The sequence below is a fragment of the Stenella coeruleoalba genome (assembly GCF_951394435.1).
Source record: "Stenella coeruleoalba genome assembly, chromosome: 5".
NCBI classification, from domain to species: Eukaryota; Metazoa; Chordata; class Mammalia; order Artiodactyla; family Delphinidae; genus Stenella; species Stenella coeruleoalba.
Genome location: NC_137150.1, coordinates 112,153,854 through 112,178,835, shown reverse-complemented (window position 1 = coordinate 112,178,835; position 24,982 = coordinate 112,153,854).

Sequence of the window (24,982 nt, the reverse complement as noted above, 5' to 3'; positions counted from 1 at the left end):
AGAATTTCTATGCTGTAGATCAAGATTTCTTTTTATTTATTTATCTATTAAAATGTTCTGAGCTATAATGAATGTACAATATTATATCAGTCCCAGGTATACAACATCATAGTTCGATATGTGTACACATTATGAAATGATCACCACAGTAAGTCCAGTTACCTGTTTGTCACCATACAAAGTTGTTACAATATTACTGGCTATATTCCCTATGTGTACATTACATCCTCTTATTTATTTTGTAGCTGGAAGTCTGTACCTCTTAATTTCTTAATCTCAACAGTATTGATATTTTGTGTTGGATAATTCTTTGTTGTAGGGACATGGTCTGTGAATTGTAGGGGCCTCTACTCCCTAAATGCCAGTAGTAATGTCCTCCAGACAAGGAGGAGACAATCAGTAAAAAAAAAAAAAAGAAAGTAATATACGGCTCCAAGTACATTATTTGCATCATCATTTTAAATCATTCCCAGAATGTGGGTACTCCTGGGATGAGAAAAAAGAGGGAACCTGCATCAGTAATTGTAGAAAATACACTTTTATAGAAAATTATATGATATATTGACACTGATGAGAAGCAGACCCAGTTTAATTTTCAAGTTTCACTCAGAACGAGTCCATCCTAAAGGGACATACTGTCACATTTAATGCATCTGTTTAACATACTCACATAGCTCGCCTAACTATTCTAAATTAGTCAATTATTTTTCCTAAGTTCCCATAGTTTTCTGGATCCTAGTTCAAAGCTTAGTGTCAGGGTGAATTCATCTAATTTTTAAAAGGTATGGAATTAAACTCAAAAATGGCTTTTTCAGTTCCAAATAATTGCAAATAATTTACCACCATACCATTTTACATATCATGCAAAAGTTTATATCTAACTCAAAGTTTGAGTGAAGAGAGGAAAAAATAATTTTTTTTCTCTTTAATAATTTTTGAAGCAACATTTTCTAAGCTGAAGTGAAAACCTAGAAGGACTCATTAAAAATTCAAGTAAACATTAATAGATCTTACAATTATTCTAATTAGGTTAATTTAATTATCTATTTTTGTGGAAATAAGATGATATCTCTCTGAGATTCAGACACTGGTTAGAAAATGTTCTTAGGTTTGTACACTAATACTGTTCAAATACAGAGAATTTTATACATTAATTTCAGTTCTATTACATTAAAAACATCTTGTTTATAAAATGGAAGTTGTAAAATATTTACAAATTTTCTGGGGCCCTCAATAGCATGGGAAGTAGTTCTTAAATAGAGAGTTGGAGTTTACACTGAATGTCTTGTACCTTGCCTTCTTATCTATTTCTCTTTGGATCTCTTTTTTCCTGTAATAATCATCATCTTATTTTCCAGTTGTTATTATTGCTTTTCACCTCTGTTTTCCCAGGCAAAACCACAGAAATACTGCACATGGGATATAAATTCAAATAACACAATTTCTATAATCAAATATGTGAACCTGGCCAATTTATTAACTCCCTGAAGTCTCAGTGTTTTCATGTGTAAAATGATAAAGTGAAATTATGTTATATGATTAGTATAAGACTAGTATAATAATTACTATTAATTCATGTATATACTAACATATTTTTGGTCAGAGAGTAGACTCTTCATAAAGAGTAAACATTATCCTTCTTCACTAGGTTGAAAATTCAAGACCGTTTTCCCCCTTTGGGAAAAGGGTATTATATATTATAGTACATATAAAATAAAATGTTGCAGAAATCTAATATAACATGAAATGTCTTTCATACAAATTTAGGGTCAGGCATAATTTACTATGGGTCTTAGTTTTCTCCTTTCTATCACTTTTGTCTCTTAAATTGATAGCATCTGTGGATTGTAAAAGACCTCAAAAAAAAGACCATAAGGACCTTTTCCCATTTGTTTATTACCAATAAAATTTCCAGATTTTCTAAAAATTTGTTGAGCACTAAGACTTATGTTTCTAAACACAATACGATTATATTCCATATTTGAATGGAATTACTCTAATATGTGTTACAAAAATACTGCAAATGTCTGGTGAGTAATTTAAAATATTTAAGCTAAATCATTTATTTTGTTTAAAAAAATGAGAAGTCTTTTTAGATCAGATAGGATTTTCTAAGGTTTGGAAGCTAGTGCTGTTAGCTTGATTTTCCTTCTGGTAGCCAGTATGTCACAATTATTATCTATCAACAGACCATTATAGGAATTAGTGATGAAACCATTCAGAGATATTTTTTACAAATGGTATAAATTGAGCCTAAGTTCTCCTGTGGGACTGAAAGAAAGAGGGACAAAGAAACTTGGAAGCAAAATTGTCTGTTTCATACGTGTCTTCTGACCTTCCTGCTCAATTTTGTTCAATAGCTAAGCTTCCTTAAACTTTAAATCCAATTCCCTTGGAGAGCACACACTTAGAAACCTGGAAGCAAGGGACACAAAAGGAACAGTGAATATCAGAGGATCAGAGAACATTTACCAGAACAATGGAAAAATGTATTTCTGAAACATCTGAATTGTATCTGAAAAATCTAGATTTTCCTCCTCTTTTTTTTAAACATTTCCTTTAACCCTGTAGTCACTGTTGATGAACAATATCTATCGTATTCCAGTAAAAGCCAGAAGGACACTGTCCAGCTGTATTCTCAGGCTCTCCATATGCAAATATAAAGAATCTGATCTATCTCCTGATACTTGAGACCCAAAGGCAGCAATAGGATTATTCTGGGACTAATTCCCTCTCCTGAAAGACTTCAATGAGTCCGAATATGCATTAACATCAGCAGGCCAAATGACTGATGGCATGGGACTCATCCTTATTTATCTTCCCAGGATTGGACAGATACCCTATTGATTCGTAGGTCATTACACAACATGTTAACAATCCAGTACCATCCAGTTCAAAAGGAAATTTGAAATTAGTGATGGATCTTCTTGCAGGTCTATGCCGAGGGCACAAGATGGGTAGTCAAGCATTACTCTATCTTGAAATTACTACATTCTCCCTTCACTTAATGTCAGTTGGACTTACGCAGAAGACTCTAAAAGATGGAAAATACAGAGCTTTTTAACCAACAGAGAGTTTTAAAAATACTAAAATATGTCTTACATTCAGTCAAGTGGAATCTTAACTGTTTTCTGAGAGGAATGCTGAGAAGTTTATAGGAGTGAAACAGAGCCCTACTTTCTTCAGCCATTCTCATGCTTTCGAAGTTCGTGGAACTTGATTTTAAACTGGCAGTTAATCTAAGTCCAGGCCTTGACATGCCCGGAGGCGCTCAGCTGCAAAATCAGCCTCACGCAGGGTAACAGCACTTTGCTTTATTTGGTTTTGAAAATTAAACCAAAAGGCGACTATTCTGTGGGCTATTTGATAGGGAATTAAGTTCTCAAATGACATTGAAATCATCCTGTAATCCGGAGGTAACTTTGAAATAAAGAGCTCACTTTAAAAAGCTCACAGCACAATTTATGCATCCACATCTGTGCTGTACCCTATAACCCTGGAGGGTCCCACATTTATTCCAACAATGTATTCATTGATCCAAATATTTGTGTAGCTTCTCTTTTGGAATTGTCCTCAGATCCCATTGCATTTCTATGCCTATTATTATTTCATGTAACTAATTCATTCAGCAATGATTTCTTGAACCTCACTATAATACAGGTACAGCTCTAGCTGCTGGTGATAGAGCAGTGAACGAAAGAGATGGATGAAAACCTGCCCTCCAGGACTTTGCATCTTAGTGTGAGAAGAGAGGCAAAAATAAGCGAGTAGATCAAGGACCTGCCAGAGGAGAGAAACTGCTAAGGAGAAAATGAAGCTAGGAAGGAGGATATGAAAGGCTTGGATGGGAAGAAGGGCTTTCTGAAAAAGCTCCACGGTAAGGGTGTCATTTGAGCAAAGACCTAAAGATGGTGAGGAAGGGAACCAGATCTGTAGCTTAGGAAAGAATATTCCAGGCAGAAAGAACAGCACATGCCAAATTGTCTTTTATGGCATTTTTCTGAGGTAAATTTGAATGTGGAAATAGAAACAAAGTTTAGAAATTTGGGGATGGTAATAAAAAAAAAAATCCTTGTGGTCCAATCATTATGCTGTACACCTTAAACTTGTACAGTGCTGTATGTCAATTACATCTCAATAAAACTGGAAAAATGTTTCTCCGACTATGCACATATAACCATACATGTATACACACAGAGACACATATAACATACAACAGAGTTTTGTTATAAGGAAGTTGCCAATTGCCGGGCTTGAGTTTTTCTTTATTGCCTGGAAGTTCTCCTTCACACCAGTCCTATGATTCTCCCCACTTTCATATTTTGTTGCATGTTTAGAAGCAATACTCCTGACTTAGCAATTCCAATTTACTGTCAACTTCCTGGACTTTCCTCTCCACCTCTTCGCCTTAACTGCAACTTGGCTCACCTCTGGAGACACCACTAAGCCAGCAGCATTCTCAAGAGCTTTGTATTTATTTTCTAATACTTTAGATGTGTCATGGGCTGGTTCTTCCACATTCTCCTTTACCACTTCCAAAACCATTACTTCCCTGTCCTCTTGTTAAAACCAAACCAAACCAAAACAAATCAAAACCTTTCCTCCTGCTTCTTATAGATCATGGTCTCCTTCTCTTTCTGGCTGCCATCTCCAGCCTCTCTGTTGCCTCCCTTTATATAAATATAATTAAAATCTCTGTCAATGGCTCCCAGACTTCCATGAATCACCGATGACCCTCCGCCATTCAGGCCGCTTTCATCATCCATGCACCTTGATCTCTCAGACCCTTGATCTCCCCATTGAGGGATCATTTCTCCCGTCCTATCTCTCAGCTACAATCTCCCACTGTCACATGAAGGTACTTAGCATTATCTGAGATTTCCGCGCATCTAAAATCACAAATTCAAGCACAAGCACCTCTTAGAGTTTGTTTGTAAGATAACCGATATATTAACCTCATCAAAACCTACAGAACATAGCCTCTTTTACCTCATTCAGACCGTCATTCCTACCTTTCATTCACTTCTCTTAATATTATCATAGATTCCCTGAGCCTTCATTTCAATAATTGTATTAGCACATCCAAATTCGTTGGTCTCTTTATTAAACTTGCCTTGCAAAAACCCAATTTTACATAAACTACCTACTTTCTCCAGACTGCTCAGGAATAGCCATCTCACGCTGAGAAATGTCCCACAACAGGGCAGACACTCAAAATAAATGTATGATCTCCAAACTCGAGAGGCCCTGAACACTGGCCATTGGACAGAGAAATCCTATCCCACACTTCTGAATAACATGCAAGTCTTCTTTGAGCTCCTGAAAACTTCCACTTCCATTTGGATCCTCACTTTCTATAGATGACCCCAATTCCTACCTCCTAATGAAAAGTGAATTTTTCACAGGGATTCTTTTGGCTTTCTTCTTCCAAACAACTCCCCCTACATTTCTACTTCTCCTTGTCTTTTTCCCTCCTGTTACAGCAAAAGGGCTGCTTTTACATCTAAGGCCAATCTGACGTCCTCTGCTCTGAATCATGATCCTTCCCCACCTTCTCAAAGAACTTAATCCTTTCAATTAACTTCTCATGCTTCTATACATTCAAACATACCTTCTCAGTGTGATTCTTTCCAATGACAGTTACACTTGCTCCAACAGCTAATTTTTTTTAAGGAAAAGCAGTGCTCAAACCTCTCTCAACTTTACAAATCCCTCCAGCTACCACTGATCCTGTTCCCTCACAGTCACTATTTAAAACATTTGTCTGTGGATTCATTCTCTGCACTATCATTTTCCCATGACCACTCAGTCCAGTCTGGCTTCTGCACTCATCACTCCTCAGTGAAAGTTCTGAATAAAGTTACCAGAGCCACAGTGATTCCAAAGTCAAAGGTCGTTTTTCAACGCTTAACTTCTTTGCCCTCTCGGCCACTTTGACCATGGTGAATATTTCTTAATTGCTTCAAGCACTCTTCTTCCAGTCCCTGTGACATCCTCTCTCTGGTTTTGCTATTACTCTGCTGCTGTTTTCCTCCAAGCTCCTTGGCAGTCTAATCACCCTGCACCAGACCCCTTAATGTGGGAGTTATTCACGACTATGTCATGGGTGGACTTTCCTTCCTTTGTTCTCTCTAGGGTATTCCTAGGCAATTTCTTCCATGGTCAACTTTTCTACCATCACCTATAGGCAGGTGACTCCAGAATTATTTTTCTACCTCAACCCTCCTTGTTGAGCTTCGGATCTGTATATAAATGAATATAATGCAGAATCACTATCCAAATATCTAAGAAGAGACTACGTCCCAACTGCACTTTTGACCTTCTCTCCCATAGCCCAGTCCTCAACCTTCTTTGGCTGGCTCAGCGAATGAAATCATTGAGTCAGAGATGCAAACCTGGACGTCAGGAGTCATACTGATCCTGACCTCCAGGTCACCTCCCAAGTTTAATTCATCACTGAATCTTGTCAATTTCATTACACTCAAATTCATCCACTTCTATCTCCACTACCAGTAGTTTAATCTAAGCTACCATTATCGTGATGAACTATTTGATCTTGCAGGGTGAATTCTATATGCTCAATCACCACCAGCCTCTCAATTAATCACTTGTTTGTACAAAAGACCTCAGCCTCATTATATTCCTCCAAAATATCAGTGTCATAAAAGGCAAAGACATTCAAAGAGACTAAGTAGACATGATAACTTAATGCAATACCTGATCCAGGACTGGATCCTGGACTGTTGGTAAAAAATACTACAGAGGACACTATTGGGTCAGTTGAAAAAATTGAAATATGGATTCCATAAAAGTGGTTGTATTCATGTTAAGTTTACTAAGGTTGAGAACTCTCCTGTGGTTACATAAGAGAATATTCCTATTCTTGGAAATACAAATCAAGATGTTGTAAGAAGAAAGGAAAATTAGGTAAAATGTTAAATAGATGAATAAGGTTATGGATGGTCTTTGCAATGTACTTATACTTTGTACTATTCTAATACTATTCTATACTTTTAGCAATGTATAAAAACTCTTCAGTCCCATAGGTAATTATACTAACTGTGAATCAGAGAAAAAAACAAAACCACAAACCAAGAAAAAAAAAAAAAAAAAAAACCTAAAAAACAACCAAACAAAAAGCGGCTCTACCACTTTACTGTGCTTTAGTTTCCTCAACTATAGAATGAACCCTTGTTCATGGAGCAGTTTTGCAGATTAAATGCATTGATGATGATGATGTAGTGTGTTTAGAATAGATCTTGATACAGAATAAACATACATATACACTAAATGGTAGTTGTTAGTGGTGTTATTATTAATTATTTTCATACCTTAAAGGAAATAAGAATAGTAAGACCTATCAAAATTCTTTCTTGATATGATAACTCCATCTGTATGGGATTCCTTTAATTTGATATTGCAGATTAATTTCAAAGAAAGTTTGCTACTGAAGATGTTTTACACAAGGGTCTTTGTTATGTAGACAAAAATCATGATTGATGGTGCAAGGCTGGTTTACAGATTAAAAAAAAATTGAAATAGGTTTCTGTAGCATTTTGTTTTAACATTCACTTCTACTGAAATGACAGAGGGGAAAAAATCAGTGTTGTTAACTCATAGAAATTCCATACATCCCTATTTGTTTATATGTGCAAAAGAGTTTGTTTGCAAGGGGTGGGAACAGGAAAAGGAGGAGGAGGGAGAGGAAGAGAAAAAGGAGGAAAAGAAAAAAGTAGAAAATAAGAAAATGAAGAGACAATACTGATGGTGGTGTACAAAGAGAGAGAAATAGCTTAACTCAGCTGCAAAAATAGACAATATTTACATATAGTTATAGTTATTTCTATCTTGTGAAGGGTCAATCAAGGTTCTCCAAATGGAGAAAAAGATTAAGGGCCACTCAAAATCATGTGAAACATCAATACCCTCTGACAGTTTTGTAATTAATGTGAATGCAAAGTATCCTGCACCTTGCGATAAGGACAATAAACAAGGTGAGAAGCCATTTGAGGGTATATTTGGAACAATCAGACAATGAGATTTGACTTTGATATACTTAAAATGTAGTGCAAGAGATCAGTATTATTTCTAGTGGTCATGGTGATTTCTTTTTTTTATACCTGTTTATGTGCAAAGGCCAATGCTTCCATTGGCATGAATGGCTACAAATATTTCTCCAAATTAGGAGAGGGATTAGGTTCATGTCTACAGATGGATTATATTATATGGTCATGAAATTTGTATGGTTTACTAATGCATAGAGCTCTAGCTAAATATGGAGAGATTCTTTAACCTTGAATTACTTATGCCACACATCCTTTCAAAACTGAATTTTGGCAAACAGCAAATGATAAAACTTGTAAGGCACTGACACTTGTAATAGAGATTAGACTAATTATCAATGACCCCAACTAATTTCACTTTCAGGAAGATAAAAATCTGTTAGTAAAATTACCTTTTTAAAGATTCATCACACTGAACCCTAAAGCCAATGCAATCCTTTGCTTTCTTAAAGTATTTTAATATAAATAAGGATAGTCTAATTAGCATGATATTATATATATATATATATACATATATTTTCAATAATGTTATTTAAAATGAAGATACCCAAATAGCCATAAAAGAAAAATGTTTATAATTTACTATAATAAAATATATATTTGCCATGTAAAAGTGAAACATATTTAACATTCTTTCTACAAACAGGCCCTGATTTACTGCATTATAGGGAATTAAGTATATGATTTAAATAATTCCAAATGCATTATTTTATTTTAATAATCTTTGGTAGACAACTCTAAGTACTTTTTTTTTTTTTTGCTTCAGTGAACAATAATTCTTTGGCTAAAAATCCTAAGTAAGCTGGATTAACTAGGAGAAGCATCAGTCATATTACAAGCATCAAGAAAGGCTAAAATTGTGTCAACTGCAGAAAAGGGTTACTTGGGTTTCACAAGTGCTTTCAAAAATTAGGGTTCTGTTCTATGTTTATAATAAGCTAAATAGCTTAGTGCTCATCGTTGAAAGATATCTTCCAATGTGCTAAAAATAAGATAAATATAAAAGTAAATTTTAGTCTCTTTTATTCCTGTATAAGTCTTAGATTATATTTATTCAAAATATCTAATGTCCTTAATTCTCAAGTCATAATTTTCCTTATGAAAGGTGTCTGTAAAAATGATTGAGAATTTTTTTTTTTTTTTAACTTCAAAAGTATATTTTTGCCAGCAGGGACTTTTTCTTTCCTTTTATCTACCATTAAAATGTCATCAACAAGAGGGTTTTCCAATCAGCCATTTGTGGCCTTCTGACAACCAACCTTAATTTGAATATCTACTATCATTTCTAGTCTTTCACCGAGGAAATCCTCAAATACGGTGAAATTAACCAGTTCCCTCCCACTGTCCTTTGGTCTCCCACACCCTCAATCTGCCCACGAGACTGCAAGTCACTTTGGCCCGTCCAAATTCCTCCACTTTAGTAACCCGGTAAAGCCTAACCCCTCTATCAAGTTTTTCTAGGGATTTAAAGCTCTATTTTTCTTTTGCTGAATGCTTATGGCATATATCATATTGTAACATTAAAATTATGTTTTTTAATTTTATATCTTTTTAGAGTGTTTCAAAATTGTCCTGTCTTCTATTTCTGGTCTTATATTTTATCTCTGGTAGCTTGCTGTAGTGAAAGAGGCTAAGAAGCAGAGGTCCAGAGTACAGCTTTATGAAGGGGGAAGAAAAAAGAAGGATAATTTTCTATTATAAGGGACAGAAAGAGAAAAGGATGGGTTGGAGAAAGTCAGGCAGCTGGCTATATTTTTAATTTTACCATAGTTATTTTCTACACTTCATCCGTAGTTTGTATCTAAAAGTTAAAACCATTAAGTAGAGATTAAATTATTATTATTGGTAAATACTGTTTACAGCAGAGTCTATTGATATGCTGTGATTTTTTGTCTATGGTTGCCTGAATAGTCTCCTAGAGCATTAAATCTTCCTAATTTCCAACACTTTGAAAAATTAGCCCTTACTATCTACTCTTGCTGCCACTACCCTAGTCCAAACCCTTAGCCATTCAAGCCTGGACTTCTTTTTGACAGTTTCTTAGCTTTTCTTTCCAATATATACTTTCTTACAGGTATACAGGGGCTGAGGGGGATTGAGGGTAATTATCTCTTTTTTAAAATTTAAATTGTTTAAAAAAGTAGATAATTATTTATTTAGCTTATTGACTATAATAACCCCGGGCAGTTCACTTCCATTTTATTCATAATGGCTATTTCCAATACTACCTATTCACCTTTAACCTCTAATATACCACTACCACTACTTCTGTTTATCTTACAGCTGAGGACAGACCCTCTGATTCACAGAGAAAACAGATGGTATCCCAACAATTCCTGACTTCAAACCTACAGGCATGGCCTGACTTTTTCCAACTTACCCTTTTTTCCCCTTCGTAAAGCTGTGCTCTGGGCCTCTGCTTCTTGGCCTCTGTGGTCACTTGACTATCTACACCCTCTTTCAATACTAGGTCCTTTCTAGTAGCATATGAACACACCCAAGGCATTTCTATCCTTGAAAAATAAACAAATTAAAACAAACCACATGAATTATCTTTACTTGCCCTTTCTACTTATCCTCTCCACTTCCTTATCTCCTTTACAAATCACTGCATTCCGGCTTCAATCCCAACATCTTCACAACACAATGTTTGCCAGTCACTAATGGCTTCCTGTTGTTAAATCCCAAATGGACAGGGGTTCTTTTTAGTTTTCATTTTCCTTCTGGATATAACCCCAACTCTCACTGGCTTCAACTGACATGTGCAAATTAAAATCTTCCAAGAACAACCTTTTCTGGGGCTGCCAACAAGTTAAAATCCATTTGGACTAGGAATGTTTGAATGAGTAAGTGATTTTACTATTGGTCTATATTAGATATTTAACGAAATTAGTCTTCAGAATCACAACTGGAATGTGCCTTCTAAACAATGAATCACCACAGTTGGGGTGTTTGCAGAAACATACCTAAAAGAAAAAGAAAGCATAGGCTCTCTAGCATACACAGACTCAATCTTTAACATTTTTTTTTAATTTAGTAGTAACAAGGAGAGACTAGAAGTACATGTTAAACATATTTGAAATCAGAGTTATTGAATATAAAGATAATAAGCAGCACAGATCCAAGTTACTGGCATTTACTTACATTGCAAGTTAAATGAAAACAACTGAAGAAAGAATATCGAATAGGTATTGAAATTTTACTACAGTACGAATGAGATTTCATGACTTAAACTTATTAAAATTATGAGTTTGAGCACTCTCAAAGAATGGTAGAAATGAACAAGAGGGTACAAAACATCTCAGATCACTATACCATAATTGCCCTCAACAGGAAGAGGCAAGAAGAGAAGCAAGCGAGTAGGACAAATGAAATATAAGGATTTTTATCAAACTCAACGTTATTTATTAGTAATAATGTTCTTGAAATGTGCTAAAGATTCAGAGACATCCTTGAGGAAATAGAAGTCATTGAGAATCAAAATACCCAGGGGCAAAGAGAGTATTATGCTTGATGAGAATGACCTGCAGGAATTGCTGAAAATTCTAGAGTAAATTTCTTCAACTGCAGGAATTGCTGAAAATTCTAGAGTAAATTTCTTCAGTAATCATTCTATCTGAATCACACACTTCGGTCTTGTCGAATGCTCTGTGCCAAATGATGCAGAGAAACAACTGTTCTTGAGCAGTCTGTTGCTGCTTTTAAGTACAGGAGAAATAAAAGTGAAAAATCTTACTGAAATAATTTAATCGACCAAAGTGTTTGGATCCAAATTCCAGTAATAGCAGCACCATGATCAAATTTATTTGATTACGACAAAAGCAGCCCACTCCGGGGCTTCCCTAGTGGCGCAGTGGTTGAGGGTCCGCCTGCCGATGCAGGGGACACGGGTTCGTGCCCCGGTCCGGGAAGATCCCACATGCCGCGGAGCGACTGGGCCCGTGAGCCATGGCCGCTGAGCCTGCGCGTCCGGAGCCTGTGCTCCACAATGGGAGAGGCCACAACAGTGAGAGGCCCGCGTACCGGAAAAAAAAAAAAAAAAAAAAAAAAAGCAACCTACTCCGGAGGTGATATTGTAAAGACACCACCACATACTGTAAAACAGAGAACACTCTCAAGAGCTTGTACCAAGAATGTGGTGTGGCATGACCTGCCAAGCGTGGCCTGCAGCACTCATGCCAAGCATGGCCTGCAGGACTCATGCCATTCAGTGCTGGCACACAACACTCTGATTCCTCTTGTTTTCTACCTTGCTGAGGCCTCCCTGTTATTTCAGGGAATAAAATTTTGTCTATATCTGAAAACAGTCACAACAAGCAAAGAAACAAACTATGAAGCCATGTAAAAATAAATTTAATTAGTAAATCTTCAATTATCTTTGAGTGTTATCTAATTTTTAAATGGAATATAACAAACAATTTCTGAACTAAGCAAGTTATAGAGGGTAATGAAAACATGACGTGTATTCCAGCCTGCCTCAACATCACCTATACTCCACCCTGTCTCCAAGGTTCCAGATTTTTAAATGAAAAATTCATATATTCGAAATTTCTAGAAATTTACAACCTTTCATATGACTGCCAAAGTAGCATTTATTTCTAAAGTCCTGTTTTCGTGAGGTCTCTCTAGCCTGGCTCCCCTATCTCTTCTAAGGCAAGGTGGACAACTCTTTGCTATGGGTTCAATATTCTCTGACACTCTGGCTTTATGACCTAGGAAATTGCTTAATGTCTTTACATTCCACTTTCCTAATTATAAAGAGGGCAGAATAGTTTTTATTTGTGCATTAAATAAAGTAACAAATATGAAGAGTTCAGCCAACCACTGACATAGCCTAAGTACTCAATCCAGGTGAGCTATTATGATGCTACATGATGGCAGATGCAAAAACCTAGGGATCACTCTTGACTCCCCCCTTTTTCAGGTCCTGATGGATGTATGTGGTGTCCAAGTCTCACTCATTTTTAACTCCTTAATATCTTTCAAATCTATATCCTCATTCCCTGTCCAGTATCTCTGCTTCACTTTAGATTCTGTTGTCTGTTGCATACACTTGTCTCCTGGTCTCTAGTTTCAAGGCCTCTGCTCCAAACCTAATTTCCATATAGTAGTTTAATCCTATAGAACAATTTAGTCATATAGAAATCAGTTCACATCACTTCCCTTAAAGATAAAGTGCAAAATCACTAACATAGCACAAGAGCCCTTTGGGATCAAGCTATTGCATGGTTTCCAGCCTCATTCTTGCCACTCTGTTTTCAGTGCTATACAAACTGATTGGATTGACTTATGATCAAATCTCAGTCGACAAAGAATATGTTAAACATTTAAACATATTTGGCCTTTCAGTTTATTCATGCTAAGTTTTTGCTTTCTTCTTGACCTTATCATTTTTGAACTGCAGGAGAGAACTATGAAACCAAACTTTTTACTGTATACACACACGCCAAATAATGTCTTTGCCTCTGAAAATACTTGTATTGCTACCACTTATATGGACATATTTTATTTTTACTTTAAAAATATATACATTTAGTCTCACCTTTAACCCAAATATATTAGAATTACACAGAAATAATCAATTTATCTGCCAAATGAGAGAAACATTCTCATTAATGTATAAGGACACTTCATTTTTGACTGAAATTGGTTTCTGCTGGCTTAATCTTCCAACAGACTTTTCCTAAATGACCTCATTGTTTTCAAACATAAAGTGAAATCAGAATCATCCTCTAAGGACCCTCTCTCCCTCATCATTATACATTTCCAAAAGATTATGCCACTAAATTTCTAGACAGCTTCATAACTGGAAAGCCAAGAATGTTTTGATCACTAGAAATGCCGCTAGAGAAGATGGTTCCTTCCAAGGGGATATAATCATTTGAATATTTATGTTCCTGTATGTGGGTTTTGGCTTGCCATTCATCCACTTATTTATTCACACATGCAACACCTCATACGTCAAGAAAATGCAAGTACTGAGTTTTCTTAGCATTTATATTCCAAAGGGAAAATACATTTTTCCTCAAAAAAAATTTTTTTTTAAATCTGTAAAGCTGGGATAAAAATAGTAACCTACCTTAAAGAGATATGGTGAAATTAAATGAGTTAATAGATTACTATGTTTAAAACAGTGCCTGGCAAATAACCAATTCTCATGAACTGTTAGCTATTATAGGCTATTATTTCATAAATAACAATAGAATTTTGATATATGTTTAGCCTTCAGTATTGGATTTTTGAACTCACTTTAGATAAATAGTAATAATCAATACTCATGTAGTATATAAGATTCATGGTTCACATGTATTTTCCCTGAAAAGTTAGCATGATTGTGCTTTGGGGTAATTTGAAAGGCAAGAATGAGAGTAGTGATGCAAATCCCATACAAAATCCCTCTTGACTTAAACTCTTGTAACAGGGATTGCTAGCTGTCTCCTAATATCCAATTTTTCCTTCATCCTTTTGGTAATAAGTCCTATGAGTTTTAGCTTTTTTTTTTTTTCCCAACAAAAGATACATTTTCTAGACTCCCTTGCAGCTAGGTATGAAATGTAAATACATTTGGGCATTGGCATATGAAATGAAACAGGATGCAAACTCTGTATGGTAGTCTTGAAGGGAGAATTCCCCTGCCTTCTTCTTCGCCTTTATGTGACTGGAATATGAACATGATGGCAGGAGTTGGAGCAGCCATTTTGAAGTAAGGTGTGAAAGCTCTGTGTTGAGAATGGCAGAGGACCAAGAAAAAAGAAGCTTGTGTCTTTTGACCCCATACTTAGATTGTAATATGAAAAAATAAATTTCTCACTTATTTAAGACACTATATCAGGTATTTGCTACAGTAGCTATGCCTGTATTCTCTACTTAAAAACCCCATATTTAAAGATCTGGCTTGCCTACCTATAAAATTTGCATTCTATCCACATAAACATGGTAGAATAAATACTGTTTTTGTATTTTAAATTTAGTGTTTTAAAATGATATCCATTAATGTCTATTTAATTATTTTTTCATTTTATTTTAAAGACACAGCTTCAAGAGTATGCTTGTGTCTTGAGTGTGATATTAATTTAGCTTCAATGAGAAAAAATATTCTTATGACTATTGATCTCAAATTTTAATATGCAAATTAATGATAGATGTAATTTTAAAAACAGATGAAAATATATATAATTTCAAAACACAAGTTAAAAATCTGATGTTTAGAAATGCAGATATTTTATGAATTAAGAATACTTTTATTGTTACCTTCCCTAAGTGGGAAGTGCTGGGTGTATTTAAATGACAGTTCCAAAGGGGCTTGAAATTTCATGAGTGGTAGAATGTGGGTTTGATGATTAAGAAATTCACAACATTTCTTTTTAGAATGGCTCTTTTTAGAGTAACAAATACAGATGTCATTAGGTACCTGCTATGAAACAAATTGTGCTTACACGGAATGAATGGATAGTATGTGTTTCTTCCTCTGATGAAACATGAGCTCAAGAAAGTTACCACCAGATGCAGGAATTTCCACATATAGGAAAACAGCTACAAAGAAAGGCACACACAAGATGCAGTAATGGCAACATAAAGAGAGCAATGGATTATTTAAACCTCAGCAAATAAAAATGGATTATTTAAACCTTGCATTGCTTATCACATTCACCATATATACACTTCAGTTTTTTACTAATTATCCAATGCTGCTTGACAAGTAAGAAGTCTTTTTTATCAAAAGGAAAAAATATGTTCACTCCGTCTAATGCTCTCATAATATGGGTGATAATAGTTACAGTTTAATTATTAATCTATGTTGATATTGTTAAATTATTGGTATTTTATATTTTTTCCAGTTAGTTTTTGATGCTCTATTCAATTCTATTTAATACAGTTTTTTTTTGAAACCACTGTAAAAAAAATAGTTGATAATAGTTACTATGCATTGAGTGACTATGATGTCCCAGGTACTTAACCCTCACTATTTCTTTTGGTTCCGCCAAAAACCCTGTGAGGCAGGCGTTACTATTATTGACCCTTTATGGATGAGAAGTATCCAAGTAGGGATTTGAGCCTATGTTCATCAGACTCCATTGTCCACATTCTTTCCATTATGTAATCTTCATCCTTGATTCACTTCCTTATTACACCACTGGTCCTATTGCATAACAAGAATTCATGTTGGTTAACTGTTCCCTCTTCTCCCTCTGACTGTTAGCTCCTTAATGCTTGGAGCACTCGATGAATTTTATGTAATGAAAGACATGTGCTGAAGAAAATTTCACTCAGACAGTCCTTGAAAGGAAAGGATGCCTCTTTAAGGCAAATACAATCCATCTTTAAGCTGTGTACTTAAACATAAATACAGCCTGGATGGTCTTTTAAATATTGCCTTTCCAAACCACAGTCAGCAAGCAGAAGGTCTCCTGCAAAATTCTCCATTTGTCCCTAAATTTATCACGCTTTGCTTTCGTGACAGAGTTGCCAAATACGTTCTTGATAAAACATGTTCTGTGATGGCATCACGTAACGACACCCACAGGCTGTACACCTGTGGTCAAAACAGATAGGAGAATGGCATATTTAGATCAGACAATAAAAAGAATTGAATATCTGTGCTCTGGTTCTACATATGAAATTAAGCAGTATCAAGCCCGAGCTTAAAAATGATTCCCTTACTATATTTCTTTATTTGAATAAAATATTACATATACATATACATACATACATACATATATATATATATATATATAGAGAGAGAGAGAGAGAGAGAGAGAGAGAGAGAGAGAAGGTCTTCAAGATAATGAGTTGTTTTCAGTTTTTTTCTTTGTTTGCTTACACCTTGTTTCATTCCCCCCACCCCCATCCTTCTTTAAAGACATAAGGGCATTCTGAAAATAGAATGCTAACAGCTGTAACAGTCTGGTTACAAGAAGTCAGAAGTGGCATGAAAGGATATCAAGAGATTTGCCCATCAAGCAAATTTTAAATTAACTACCGTACATGATTAAAATGTCTAAATATTGGTTCATTGCTTAAATGTTTCAATTCCAAGAAAATTCATCTAGTCATAACATACACATTTTTTAAACCACTGGATCTATTTAACATTGCTTCCAAAAGATCATATAGTCTGTTATTCTTCAGTAAGAAAATTGGGTTTTAAATTCATTCATCAGGACAGAATAAGATTTTTCTTTTTATGAACTCCAGATACTCTTTAATACTGAATTTCAAACAAAATATTTTCACATGGAAAACTACTGGGAGACATCTACATATTCTTTTGAATTTATACTTCATATAGGACTTGTAATGGATCCTTTAAAATTACACGAGAATGTGGCCAGAAACTGCAAAGTCAGATATTTGCATCCTTCCTAACGTTCATTTACACATTCATCCACCTGAGTATTGGAGATTTTCAGCTATCCTAGAATCTGATTTGATTAGGCAACCAGCTGGCTAGCTTTGAGGTCTTTCCAGATACGGGAGTGGGGGAGGTAGGGAGTGAACCTTGAAAAGGAGAGTCCACAGAAACATGAAGTAAAAAAAAATTAGGTCATGACTACAGCAAAGAAAAAAGTGTAAAGAGAAAAAGGCAAAGGTACAGTGTGCAAGGTAAAATGAAACAAAGGAAGAGTAATTAGGAAAACTGCCGGTTCCTTTCACTGGAGACCTTGGGGGAAATGCTTTATCATGCCTAATGACAAGTAACCTGCACAGAGTCAAAACTACATGTGAAAGGTTTGTCCTAAATTGATGAAAACGATAATGAAAAAAAAAATCCTACATTTAATCACTGAGCAATACATTCCCTAAAGAACACACACTGACTCACAGAACTTTAATTCCATTCGGGATCACATCTCAAAAACACGTTTTTCCCTTGAGTGGGGTCTGGCTGTGTCTCTGACTCAGTCTGTTTCTAGTTAAGTGCAGCACAATGATGGGCTGGAAAGAAAATGTTTAATTAAACTGTCTCTCTGGTATCAGATATTTAAAGTATGTACGCTATGCTCTCTAAAAACTGATAATTAAAGCCGTTGACACTAATTTGTGTGTATAGATGTAGTATTTTATTTTGGATGTCTTAGAATTTTAAACTTGTAAAGAAAATCCTTAGGAGTAATAATATAACTAAAACATAACTTACGATGTACCATGCTATCTTCTATGATTCTATGTATGTGTCATTTAATTTTCACAACAACCCTATGAGGTAGGCACTAATTTTATCCCTAGTTTACAGATGAGAAACATGGGGGCAAAGTAACACTTCATGGCTCATGAGTTGTCTAGCTGGTAACTGAATTCAACAGTCTTGCTCTTGTGTCGAAATAATAATATACACGAGTTTTGATATTACACAAGCTTGTTTTTTTGATTATGAATATTGAAGAGAATCTCACCACTTAAAATGCATTATTTGACTGGAAAGCCTTCTCAGAAGTATTTCTACTAATGACTTTGTTGTCCTGATCATACAACAGCTTAATTTCCAAGTCCTTTCCTCACCGCAGTCTGCACCACACAGCTCTGGAACCACCTGGCCTTGCCTCTTATTATCTGTGTGACTCTCACTGTTGCTTATGTCCCTTCTGTCCCATTTCCTCATGTGTAAAATAAGGAGAATAACAGTACCCATATGTAACGAGAACCAAGCGAGTTCTAGTGAAAGTTAAACTAGCTAATCCACATAAAGCACTTACTACAGGGTTTGGCATGAAGTAAGCACTCAGTAAATGCCAGTTTTCATCACTGTCACTGATGTGAGGCAGTCCTCTGCTCATCTCATGCTCCTCTAATGTTATGCAGACCTTACATTTCCTATTATTGCATAAAACTTTGGAGAAAAACAACAAGGCTCTGTTTAGTTTTTGTAAGAGCCAGATAGACACAGTGGGGAAAATCTATAAATGCAGAGAGATCTTTTAAAATACTGTAATATAAATGTGGCATCTTTTTCTCTCTCTAAACAAACCATTACCTAATTCCAAAGTGCACGTACCACAAAATATTCAATTTTAAACAACTTTCTATTTTCCTGATAGCCAAACTCCATACCGGCGTCATCAATAGCAGCTTATGAACTTCATCCTTTTCAGATGGTTTGAAAGGTTTAAACCAGAGAAGAAAAGAAAAGTCAGTTTATTTGGAATAATGAAATTTAGGGTTTGGCAACCATTACTCTTACAAAGGTATCTAAGGAGGTACATTTACTTAAAGAACTCTGTTTAAGCGACACAAAATAAACATTTTTTAAGGCAGTGAGAGAAGGAAAAGCAATAACAATCTCCCCAACTTTCTTTGCTATTTTGAGCTTTGCTGACAACAGAAGCTTTTCAGCTGCTGATCATAAAGAGAAGAAAATCTTATTTTAAGCTTCAGTCCACAACAAGAAAAATTATTCAATATTCTCTGTGACAATGCTCACAGGCACCTTGGAACTTCTGTGAGCTCCAAGACCTACTCCTCAAGTAATATATGGTGGCATGGAATCAATGAGAAAGTAATTTGTACGCCAAATACAAGTGGACACTGTAATGAGGCAGAAGGACTTATTTAAACTGGAAAGCCCCAGACACAGTATAAATAAGCATCTTGGCAGTGGAGACTGGGACAGACATGAGTGCATGTGGATTTGGGAATGTGCTTCCCTGCCGGAAATCATTCAATTATCAAAATTCTTTCCCCCTGAGACTTACAAACAGAAACCTTGGCCAGTGTTCAAATATTAAACATTAATGATGTTCTCCTGATGTTTAAAGAAGAGAGGGAAGGCTGTGGTCTATGTTAGTCGTTAGAGAAACAGTTGTGAGAGAACTCTGGATAGATTTTGGGAAAATTAAAGATATTGCCATCAGCTTCCAGCTTTGTTTTTCTAGTAAGAAGGGAAGCATTTCTGGATGCCCTTAGTTCTTCTCTACTTTGAGATAAGTGATTGTACATTTACTTTTATGATGGTTAGTAGATTTATTCATTCATTTAACACATATTTATCAGATGCCCACTGTGTGCCAGACGTCACGGAAAACTCTGGGGTGCAAGGGTGAAGATGACAAAGTTTATGCCTAAGAGAGGTAAGGTCCTGGGGAGGGGAGTCAGACAAAAGGGGGTAAACAAGGAAGATAATTGCAATGTTTAGTAAGGAACATGGAAAAATCAAACGAAAGGCTGACAGAAAGGATAAGAGAATAATGTTTTATGTAGAACGAATGAACACATGGTGAGGAGTTTGGATTTTATTTGAGGTCTGAGAGGAAGTCATCAGAAGTTTTTAAAAAGCGAGGACTTCCCTGGTGGCGCAGTGGTTAAGAATCCTCCTGCTAATGCAGGGGACACGGGTTCGAGCCCTGGTCTGGGAAGATCCCACATGCTGCAGAGCAACTAAGCCCGTGCGCCACAACTACTGAGCCTGTGTGCTGCAACTACTGAAGCCCACGTGCCTAGAGCCCGTGCTCCGCAACAAGAGAAGCCACCGCAATGAGAAGCCGGCGCACAGCAACAGAGTAGCCCCTGCTCACCGCAACTAGAGAAAGCCCACGTGTAGCAACGAAGACCCAACGCAGACAAAAATAGAGAAAGAAAGAAATTTAAAAAGCAAAATATTGTGATCCAATAAATAAAGATCACTTCTGCTACTGAGTGAAGATGTGTAGTAGGGTTTGGGAGCAGGGGTGGAAGTGGGGAAGTTAAGATTTTGTGGCAATGATCTAGGCCAAGAAAGGAGGTGGCTTGCTCAAAGAGATGTCAGAATAGAATGCGACAAAACCTCAAATTAAAGCAATACTTTGGAAAGTCAGTAGGACTTGCTGCAGAGGAACGGGGGGTGGGGATTGACTGTAAGGTAAGAATCCTAGGGGGCTCATAGATATCTAGCTTGTAATTAGATCTATAGCATTTTGTTTTGTTTCCAGGTTAGAACCTCAGACCTTATTCACCTTATAACTGAAACATCTGTAGCATTATTTTGTTTACTAAAGATTTTACTGGGGGTCAGGTTTGGGAGAAGGGGGAAGAGAAAGGGCTCCCTTTTAAACATACTGCAACTCAGACTCTTAGGAGGAGTGCAGAAAATAAATGTTTTTATGTGTATCAAATACTATTAGGAATCTACCTGTTACTCAGTTTTATTTTCTTTCTATCAGAACTTATTTTGCTCTGGTTGAAATGATTTCAACTTTTAAAGAAGTACCCATCTTAAAATAAATACTGCTACTGCTCTTAAAGTGTATTTATTTATGTACATATTTATTTATGTATTTGTTTCTTCAAAAAGAAATTCCGAAATACGCCTATTGAATCATGTAGGCCAGAAAGTTTGTCAATAACATTTTGTGTTAAAAATTCACTTGACCAAAGAATTCAGATTTTCTTGACAAAACTCTTGAGATAAGTGTAAAGAAAAACTTTGTTGTTCTTTCACAACAAGTATTTTGTTTGGTGGTGACTATATTGTATCTCAAGATGTATACTTGGATGAATAATGCATGTTAGGATTTTGAATTTTATTGGCTAACCATTATTTCATTAATTTATGGTCGCATCGTTGAAATCATTGAACATTAAACAATTATTCAACTTAGTATATGTACTGGGTTGAATAGTATCCCCCCAGAATTGATGTTCACCTGGGACTTGTGACTATGCTCTTATTTCGATAGAGGGTCTTGCACATGAAATCCAGTTAAGATGAGAGCACACTGAACTAAGGAAGATGTCTTTATGATGGGTGTTCTTATGAGAAGGGGGACATTTGGACTCATACACAAAGATACACAGGGGAGAAGTCCATGTGAAGATGAAGACAGAGACTGGACTTATGCTGTCACAAACCAAGGGATGTCAAGCATTGCCAGCAACCCTCAGAAACTAGAAAGGCAAGGAAGGATCCTTTGCTAGAGCCTTTGGAGGGAGCATAGCCCTGCTGATACTTTAATTTTGAACTTTTTTCCTCCAGAACTGTGAGAGAAAAAAATTTCTGTTGTTTTAAGGCACGCAGTTTGTGGTAATTTGTTATGGCAGCCTTAGGAAATGAATATAACATGCAACAATAACTAGCAGCTAGCATTTATTCAATGATCGTTATGTATCAGGCTTTATGTTAAATGAAAGTTTGGAAAAAAATTTCTTATCAAGATTAATTATAATTTTGCTTATATCCTTAATATAGCAAAAATCGATGTCATTTAAAATTTTTATCATCAGTTTATAAATCAGAAAATACACCCTGCAAAGAAGTACATAGTCATACATACACAAGCATCCCATTAATCTACAACTTTTCACATTTGCTACCCAGGGAGACATCTTACATTAAATTATATTCCTGTTCTATCAAACTTACCAGACCATGAAACTGGCCTACAAGACTCAGCTAACCTTACATGTGTGACCTAACAAATGGCAGGGCACTGGGAATTAAGCATATACTGTAAGCTTTCCAAACTAAAAAATGCATTCACATTTGTTTATACACTGCAGAAATTTGTATAACATTTGTTTCTATCTATGAAGCACCAAAATGACCATTAAATGCAATACATATAGATGATTAGTGTGTAGACCAAAAAGAAATTGGTTAAGTAAATTCTCTAAATTTTTAAAATAATCTGCACTAGTGTCAAAGTACACAGCCATACCGAGTCAGAGAGATGTTTGTATGGTAACAAGGTCAGTAACAGACTCCAGATGTGTCATTAGAAGACCCTGAGGAAAGCTCCCAGTAGCTTGGGCATTAAGAAGGACTCTGCTAAAATAAACCTCATTTGGAATGAAAGAGGCTATCCTTTGCATTCATAATAACATGCTTTAGTTCTTAAAATACTAGCAACCTGTTCCAATTCATCATCAAACATTTTAAAAACAATGACACTGAATGAAGAAGTACAAAAGAACTGTTTTAGACTTAGGTCACTTGCTGGATTTTTGGCTACTTTTGGCTCGGTGACAAAAATAATTATTGCCTACTTATGTTCCTTCAGTTTAAGATGGCCTCCAAGGCTCTCAGAAACTCCTCCACGCCAGTTAGAACAAGGATACACAAAAACAACATTAAAAGTTATAGCCACTTTTTTTTTATAGTTATATAGGGCAAACAAAAGGCAAAACTGATCTGGTCTTGGGGCTACATATTCATAAGATATGAAACTCTTACAAGTGCTAAATCTTAATGAAGAAAGGAAAAAGGAAAGAGCGTAGACAGTGATTATAACTTAGCTTCCAAAACGTACAGCTTCCCCCCACTTCCGTAATTATGAACATTCTGACTAAACTGGGTGACTCTCATGTGTAAGCCATATGGATTTTTTTCAAGTGATTAAAGCAGAGTGTGACTGTATAGTAATTCCAGTTCTGCCACTTTTCTCATTATGTCACTTGGGTTACTCTGTGGTTTAACCTCCCTGCAATTCAATTTTCTGGTGTTCCTTGTAAGGAGTACTTATCCACCTGGCAAGAAAGCTCTGGCAAGACTTCTTTTTGTTTTATTTATTAATTTTCTTGAAATGCTTCCCTTGACTCTAAAACAGCATCCCAACCTGGGAAATCATTCCAATATATGCTCAGAACAGCTATATCTGTAATTAATGAGGAATGGATTATTGTTGAAACATCTGACCATTTAACTGTACCTTCATTCAAGGGTATGAGGCCAATAACATTATTTCTGATACGTGAAATATATATTTTTTTCATTTATACACTTAGTATCAACCCACGTTGGATCAAACAACTACTTTGCATAACAGGAACTTTCCTCTCTGGCCTCTTTGCTTTATTTAAATTAGTTATTTAGACTTTTCAGTGTACTTTGTGCTCTGAATCGTTTATGCTTCCTCCAATCCTTGAATAACATCTTCATTCCCCCAGAGAAAGGACACACGCGCGTGCGCGCGCACACACACACACACACACAATCAGAATATTATTACTGCTCCAGCACAAATTGATGACTGAAATAAGAGAGGAACTAACAGAGATGATATCTGTTCCAGTAAACTTGGGAAATCAGGAGAGTCAAGCATTTTTTTTTGACAGGACCTATAATGCCATGTTATGAAAATAGTTCAATAGTGAACTGGCAGAAAGAAGGCTTAATCTGAAATACCAGCTCTCCCTTTAACTATGTATCCTTAGGAAAGTCTCCGTCATCATCTAAACTTGTCTCATTGGATGAAAGCCTTTCCCATTAAGAAGTAAATTCATATAAGCCAAGGTCGTAATACATTTTCTCTGTGGTGTTCCCCAGTGTTCACAACCATACCTAGGATATTCTAGTAACTTTATGAATCTCTGTAGAATCAGAGAATGAATGAATGAACTTCAGTTTCTTCATCTGCAAATAGACATTATAATGTTTTTATACAGGGATTGTTACAATAATCAAACGGCACATGCAGAAGCATCTAAAACAATAACTGTCACATGGTAAACAAGTAGAATTTCAATATGTTCTTTCTTAAATAGAAAATTGAAAAAGAAAAAAAAAGAACTTCTGCATTTGTTGGGCGATGTTATCATCTATCTTATATACCAAAATAAAGAGAACAGATTAACTGAATGTGTGAGTCCATCACCCACGTAAAGCTGGGTTGGAAAAATGTTTCTGCTCCCTCACTAATCTCTTTCCATATCCCCAAATGCTGCTTAGTCTTAGGATAAAATAGTTTTGTTCTCCCAGTTGATTTTACTGCTGAGCTAAATAATTTTCTGAATCAACATATAATGGTTACATTAGGCAGTCTATTTGCATTGTCAATAAAACAGTATTTATATAAGCAAAAATAATTCTGCATTTTATTCATTAGTGTCTATGTGTTTTCTCACTTTTACAGTAAAAACAAATTACTGCTCTGGAAGTATAGGTACACACACACACACGCACACACACACAGTCTTTTGTCATGGTAGTATATGAAGGGAGATTTCAGTTG